The sequence below is a fragment of the Triticum aestivum genome, chromosome 1A (assembly GCF_018294505.1).
Source record: "Triticum aestivum cultivar Chinese Spring chromosome 1A, IWGSC CS RefSeq v2.1, whole genome shotgun sequence".
Taxonomy (NCBI): Eukaryota; Viridiplantae; Streptophyta; class Magnoliopsida; order Poales; family Poaceae; genus Triticum; species Triticum aestivum.
Window position 1 is genome coordinate 161,525,505 of NC_057794.1, and position 8,283 is coordinate 161,533,787.

Below are 8,283 nucleotides of genomic sequence, written 5' to 3' on the forward strand. Positions count from 1 at the left end.
GAGAAAGAGAAGGCTTTGTGTTACCGTAGAATAATTGTTCTACAGTATTTGGTCAAACAAAAAACCTATCACTAGGAAATCTTCCAGATTATAGTAATGCTAATAATATTTTTTTCATAATTTGTTACAATTGGAGAGGGCTGATACCATGGTAGTGCTCACACATTGATGCTTCGAGCTTGGGCGGAGTGGTGCGAGAGTACATCTTGTTCATGGATCACAACCCGGAGCTGCTCTGCTGGAACGTGCGGGGGGCTCAATAACCCTGCAAAAAGAAAGGTGGTTAGGGAATTTGTGGAGGCAGTGAACATTAACATGGTGTGAACATTAACATAATGCAATGTGTCACATCATCTTTCAATGGATTCGGTTACTTGCCGGCGTTTGAGACCCAAGGTGGCATTTTGTTGGCATGGGACTCCATGGTGTTGGACATGCACAGTATGGTGTTGGACACATAGTATCACCGGCTGCATGCGCACTAGGGAGGGAAATTCTTGGTGAATCACTGGAGTATACGAGCCGCGGGGAGACGACGAGAAGGTCATGTTCCTTAATGATCTTAGGCCACGATGTGCTATGTGCCCCGGACAGTGGACGGTGTTGGGCAGCTTCAACATGATTCTATGGGCCAGCAAGAAGAACAATGACAATCTGATCAGGAGCATCATGAATAGGTTGAGGAGCTTCGTGGACGACAATGAGCTGAAGGACATGTACATGCACGGGCATAGCTTCACCCGGTCCAACGAATGGGCAATCCCACAATGACAAAGATCAACTGTATGCTAGTTTATATGGGCTGGGAGCTGACATATCCTGACTGTCTCTTGCAAGCTCTCTCATCTGGGGTTTTGGATCACACCCCGCTCCACCTGTCTACGTATGTCGTGGGATGCCCCAAGCATCAGTTTAGGTTCCAAAACTTTTGGGTGAAGATGGATGGATTCGATCTTGCTGTTCGGGAGGTGTGGAGTTGTGACCAAGTGATCGTTGATCCATTCAAGAGGTTGGATACACTATTAAGAAACTCGGTTGTGACACTTCAAGCTTGGGGACAACAGAAGGTAGGAAATGTCAAATTTCTCTTGGCTGTGGCACACTGGATCATACTTAGACTGCATCAAGTGCAAGAAAGGAGGCAGTTGATGTTGGAGGAACTATGGCTATGTCATACGCTGAAGATGCTGTTGCTTGGCTTGGCATCTCTGCAAGAACAATACAGCGCCAGCATTCGCGGATCCGCTGGCTACAGGTTGAAGATGCCAACTCCAAGCTATTTCAGGCTGTAGCTAATGGGAGGAGGACAAAGAAATTTGTACCCCACGTCAAGCATCAGGAGGTGATTGTTACTGACGAAGAGCGCATACAAGAGATCTTCACCGAGGCTTACGAGGGATTGTTGGGGCGAGCGCAGGCGCATGAGCTTACCATGGACCTCAAGTACCCGGGGCATGGAACCAGTGGATCTCCGCGATCTGGACTGCCTATTTTCCGAGGAGGAGGTATGGAATGTCATTATGGAGATGCCTTCGGACAAAGCATTCAACCAAGATCCTAGCGAATGGAGCGCGCCCGCGTGTGCCGACGGGTTCACAGGAGCATTCAACCAAAAGGCTTGGCCGATGATCAATCGCAACATCATGGCTGCGCTACATAAGTTGTATGTGAGAGATGGAAGGGTCTGGGAAGCTTAATAAAGTGTTGATCGTGCTCATTGTAACACCCCGGATGTAACTTGCCATATTTGTACTCCGACTCTTGCCATTTTCGGCTTTAAGTTATGAGATTCCCTCGTGGTTGGGTTTTGTCTTCGTTTTGCATTTTTCTCGTGTCATGCATCTCATATCATGTCATCATGTGCATCTCTTTTGCATACGTGTTCGTCTCATGCATCCGAGTATTTTCCTTGTTGCCCGTTTTGCAATACGACACTCCTATGTCCTCCGGTGTCCCCCTCTTGTCTCTTTTCGTGAGCGGGTGTTAAACATTCTCGGAATGGACCGAGATTTGCCAAGTGGCCTTGGTACACCACCGGTAGACCTCCTGTCAAATTTTGTGCCATTTGGAGTCCGTTTGATGCCCCAACGGTTAACCGGAGAACCGTAAAGGCCTCGTGTGTGTTGCAGCCCAACACCCCTCCAAAGTGGCCCAATAACCGATCCAAACCTATCCCATGTCCTCCGCCGTCGAATCACGATCATGTGGCCGAAAACTAAACCTCATTTGGACACTCCTACCTCCTCCTAGGTATAAATATGTGCACCCTCTCCAGATTCGGGCGAAACTCTAGCTCTCCCTCTCCCCGCCGCCGCTGGACACGTTCGGTCCGCACCGGACGAAAATCGCCACCGCGCTAGGATGAATCGTGCGCCGCCACCTGCCCCCGTGCCGCTCCCACCGCCGCCGGCCCACCGGGCCCGAAGCGGGCCCGTGAGGCCCATCGCCTCCGTGCCGCCGCCCGCGCCCTTCCACTCCCCGAGACGCCGCCCTCCGCCCGACCGGCGTTCGTCGCCTCACCGGTCGTCGCCCGCCGCCCTGCGCCGGAGTGCGCCGCCGCCTGAGGCCTTCGCCGCTGTTGCTCGCTCGTGGGGCCCTAAGCTGTCGCCCTGCCGTCTTTAGCCGCTCCTGCATGCCTCATCGCCGGCGCCAACCTCTCCGGCGACCCCCATCTCCACTCCGGCCGCCGGCCGTCGCCGCAAGTCCGGCGAGCTCGCACCGGCCACCTCAACTTCCGTGCCCGGATCCAGATCTCGAAGACTAGGGTTGACCTCATTTTCACCTCTAAGTCTTTTCTTTGTTAATTTTGTTGCTCTGTTCATCATGCCATAACTTCATGTGTGCTGCTCCATTTTGTGCGTGCAATATATCAAAATGTTCATCATGATGTGCTCTTCATTTTGTTCCAGTGTGACATGCTTGTTTGAGTCCATCTTGATGCCCAAATTGTTGATGCAAGAGTGATATAAATTGTTAGGTGTTGTTTCTTACCAGAGTATGAGGATTTGTCATTCTTGTCACATTTGTTGTGTGCTTCATATGAACATGAGCTCTATATGTGTTTTTGTCTATGCCATGCCATCTTTACATGGGTGCTTGCCATGTATTTTTGTGATCTGTGTGGTGACTAGCACAAGCATGCAAAGTAGCCTTCGTGATAGTGTTGATTTTAGGGACTTAGGATTTTGCTGTCCTTGCTCTGCTGTTATTTTTATGACATGTATCCATGATGCTACAGTGAGATCCATGATTTGTTTGAGTATCTTCAGTAAGGATGATTTGGACATATGGTTGTACTCTATCCATCCATGCCCCTGTTTGCATTTATGGAGTGCCCTAGCATGACTTAATATTGCTCTACTTTTGGCAGATTGTTTACATGTTAATCAATTTTGCCATGGTTGTTGTAGTTGATCCAAGCATGCTATAAACTTGTTCTTGCCTTGGTTAGCTTCATGAACATGTCTTATTGATATTGCTATGCTTAGTTTGTCATGCAATGCCTCGTGATGAGTGAATCGAGCTCGCAAAGATGCCTTCATAATTCTGTATATGCCATGCTCTGTTTTCGGCTAAGTCTGAATCTGTTAACGAAACTTGCTATGTTTACATCGGTGCCATATTATCTTCTGTGCCTTTTTGGCTCTTGATCAGTAATGGACTTATGTTCTATGGTTTGAGTAGATTCATGCCATGCCTTTGTTTGCTATGTTTTGTTTCTGTAGCATGTTGTTTGCTTGCTATAAATATGGCTTCCTGATGTTATTTCCTGGCATGTTAGTAATTTTCACCAAGTCTGTGAAGCTGATAACTTTTGCACTTTTGCCATGCTTGTTTGAACCTGCTCTTGTGTGATTTAGCCTTAGCTCAGTGTTCATGTTTTGTCAAGCATCTTGAGTAGATCACTGCCATGTGCTTTGTTGTTATGTTGGAGTGCAGTGGCTTAGTTTCTTGTTACATTCTAGGTGGCATTGTGTTGTTAATCGCGGAATTGTGCCTTTCTTGTTTTGCTTGCCATTTGCAAACCGTGCATCCGATTCCGGCGATCTTTATATCGATTTTGACTGAAATCAACTCATCTTTCCAGCGGTGCACTTGGTTTGCCAAGTTGATGCCTTGATCAATCATTTCCTTCCGGAGCACGCATATGCATTGCATATCACATCCCGCATGTCATGCCATGTTTTGCATCATGTTGCCTGTGCATTGCACTGTGATTGATTGTTCGTCCTTTGCTTGTGTTCTTACTTGGGGTAGAGACGGGAGATGAGTACGTGATCGTGGAACCTGTTGAGTACGCTAATGAGGATCAAGCTTTCGTCAACTCGGAGAACTTTGCAGGCAAGATGACCATACTATCGAAATCACTTCTATCTTTGCTTGCTAGTTGTTCGCTCTATTGCTATGCCACAATACCTACCACTTGCTATATCATGCCTCCCATATTGCCATGTCAAGCATCTAACCCACCTTTCCTAGCAAACCGTTGTTTGGCTATGTTACCGCTTTTTCTCAGGCCCTCTTATACCGTTGCTAGTTGCAGGTGGAGATGAAGTTTGTTCCATGTTGAAACATGGATATTGTTGGGATATCATTATTATATCTTGTTCACTTTAATGCATCTATATACTTGGTAAAGGCTGGAAGGCTCGGCCTTATGCCTGGTGTTTTGTTCCACTCTTGTCGCCCTAGTTTCCGTCATACCGGTGTTATGTTCTTTGATTGTGTTCCTTACACGGTTGGGTGTTATGGGAACCACTTGACTGTTCACCTTACATAAAACTCCTCCAGCAAGGCCCAACCTTGGTTTTACCATTTGCCACCTAAGCCTTTTTCCCTTGGGTTCCGCGGACTCAAGGGTCATCTTTATTTTAAACCCCCGGGCCAGTGCTCCTCTGAGTGTTGGTCCAAACTAGAGCACCGTGCGGGACCGTCCCTTGGCAACTTGGGTTATGTTGGTTCATGTATGCTTAGCTTATCCGGTGTGCCCTGAGAATAAGATATGTGCAGCTCCTATCGGGATTTGTCGGCACAGCGGGTGGTCTTGCTGGTCTTATTTTACCATTGTCGAAATGTCTTGTAACTGGGATTCTTAGTCTGATCGGGTCTTCCTGGGAGAAGGAATATCCTTCGTTGACCATAAGAGCTTGTGATGGGCTAAGTTGGGACACCCCTGCAGGGTTTTGAACTTTCGAAGGCCGTGCCCGCTGTTATGGGAAGATGGGAATTTGTTAATGTCCGGTTGTAGAGAACTTGACACTTAATCTAATTAAAATGAATCAACCGCGTGTGTAGCTGTGATGGTCTCTTTTCGGCGGAGTCCGGGAAGAGAACACGGTCTCGTGTTATGCTTGAACGTAAGTAGTTTTAGGATCACCTCTTGATCATTTTAGCTTCTCAACCATGCTTTGCTTCTCTTCTCGCTCTCTTTTGCGTAAGTTAGCCACCATACATGCTAGTGCTTGCTGCAGCTCCACCTCACTACCTTTCCTCCCTTTAAGCTTAAATAGTCTTGATCGCGAGGGTGTGAGATTGCTGAGTCCCCGTGACTCACAGATACTTCCAAACAGATGCAGGTGCCGATGATGCCAGTGCAGGGGACGCTACCGAACTCAAGTGGGAGTTCGACGAAGATTCGGGTCGTTATTATGTTTCTTTTCCGGATGATCAGTAGAGGAGCCCAGTTGGGGCGATCAGGGATCTAGCATTTGGGGTTGTCTTTATTTATGTTGGTTCCATAGTCGGACCTTGATTGTATTCTGGATAATTGTATGATATATTTATGTATTGTGTGAAGTGCCGATTGTAAGCCAACTCTTTATCCCTTTCTTATTCAGTACATGGGATGTGTAAAGATTACCCCTCTTGCGACATGCCTACTATGCGGTTATGCCTCTAAGTCGTGCTCCGACACGTGGGAGATATAGCCGCATCGTGGGTGCTACACTCATCCCCAAGAAGTCAGCCAGAGAGGAGATCGGGGATTTCTGGCCAATCAGCTTTCCACACAGCTCCTCGAAGATATTCACCAAGATTGTAGCGAATAGAGTGCGCCCGCGTATGAAAGAAATTGTCTCGGCGGACCAGTGTGCCTTCATTGTGGGGAGGATATACACGACAACTATCTTCTGGTCAGGCACGTGGCGCGGAAAATCTATGGAAGGAAGGAGAAAGGTGGGTTCCTAAGCTTGACATCACACGCTCCTTCGATTCCCACTCCTAGTCGTTCCTCTTCGAGGTTTTGAGGCAAAAAGGGTTTGGCAGCACCTGGATCAGATGGATTGCAATCTTACTGCAATCGGCCATGAGTAAAGCGATTGTCAATGGAGTCCCGGGCCGCAGCTTCGCACATGCACAAGGGTTTCGGCAAGGGGATCCAGCCTCCCCCCTTTTGTTCGCGGTGGCCATGGAGGCTCTGTTGGAATTTTTCACCAAGGCCGAGCATGAGGGTGCGGTCAGTTCTTTCTCTGGCGTCTCGGCAACGCAGATGACGTGGCCCTCTTCGTCAAGCCCACAAACATGGATTTGAACTTTGCGAGAGACGCCCTTGACATCTTTGGGGAAGCCTCGGGCCTTAGGGTCAACTACAGGAAATCTGTAGCAATTATCATTCGCAGATCGATCAGAGGTTGACAACAACCGAGTCGCTGGGATCCTGCAATGCACAATGGGATCATTCCCCTGTAAATACCTCGGCATCCAGCTTGCCATCTCGCAGCTCTCCAGACCAGATTAGCAGCCATTACTTGATCAGTTTAGGCACATGGTCCCAGCTTGGCAGTGCGGACTCATCCAGAGGCCAGGGAGGCTCATGCTAGTAAAAATCAGTCATCGCAGCTAGACACATTCATCAATTGCTGATCCTAGATGCGCCACAGTGGGTGTTTGATGACATAAATTCCTGGCTCTGATCCTTCTTTTGGGTCGGGAAATACAAGAGAAATGGGGGACAGTGCCTAGTAGCTTGGAATACCATCTGCCGCCCTTATTTCTATGGAGGATTGGGGTGAAAATTTTCAAGTTGCAAGCTCTCACCCTCCCGGTGCGTTGGGAGTGGCTCAGACGAACGAACCACGAATGGTCGTGGCAGGGCCTGAAATTGGTTTCTGATATCAAGTCCATGGAAGTATTCGACAGTCTCGTCTCCATCTCGGTCGGCCACGGGAAGAAGATTATGTTTTGGTGCGACCGCAGGATCAACGGGCGTGCGGTGGCTTACATAGCCCCGACCATCATTGCCCTTGTACCCACACGCATCTAGAATATGCGTACGGTGCAGCAGGCGATGGGGAGCAAAGGTGGGAGAGGGGCATCCTAGAGGGGCTAAATTTCATAGTGCATATGCAACTGTACCTACTTCAACAAGCCATATCCCTCATGACAAGGGAGGAAGGCTGGCCCGATATTTTCACATGGTCGCCCGACAAGTCGGGTGCTTATTCGGTGAACTCCACCTACAAGAGACTGTGCATGGGCCTTACTTCCTCACAACCGGCTCTCACATATGGAAGGCATGGTTGTTGTTGAAGTGCAAGATTTTCCTTTGGTTGGCCTTGCAGTATAGAGTGTGGACCTCGGACTGACGGACTCAACATGGATTATAGGACGAGACCTCCCCTGCTTCACTTTTCTCCAATAAGAGGACAGAGTCGAGCACATCTTAATTCAATGCTCGTATGCTAGAGAGGTGTGGCACCTGATCCTAAGTCACTTCAGGCTGGCCATCGCTGCCCCGCCCTCAGACTGCACCCCTGTACAATGGTGGGAGTGAGCCAAAAGCGCCCTTCACACGAGCGAGAGGAAAGAATTCGACTCCCTGTTCATGGTGACGACTTGGGCAATTTGGAAGTAGCGGAACACGAGGCTCTTTGGAAGGGCCGATCAGCACCTGCAACCCATGCAACTGAAGGCACAAATCATAGATGAGACCAAGGATTGGAGGGCTGCCGGAGCAGGAGGTCTAAATCAATTAGCGAGAGAGTAGCTTTAGTGCATTTTCAGGTGTCGGTGTAGGTGTCTGATCGAGCCATGTTCGTAGCTTGTTTGATCTTCTTGTAAATTGTCTTGCTCTCTTCTATAAAAATATGGTACGCCTTTAGCGTACTCTCGAAAAAAAATTGTTACACCTCCTCCTCACCCTCCCCCCCTCTTCCCTTCCTCACCGCCGCCTGAGGCAGCCATCGGGCAAGCCCGGGGCGCCAAAGATGGTGGCGGCAGGGCCTAGGTTGCCCTGCTTCTGCGTGGGGAATCTCGGATCTGGAGCGGCGGCTCCATTGGCAAGGG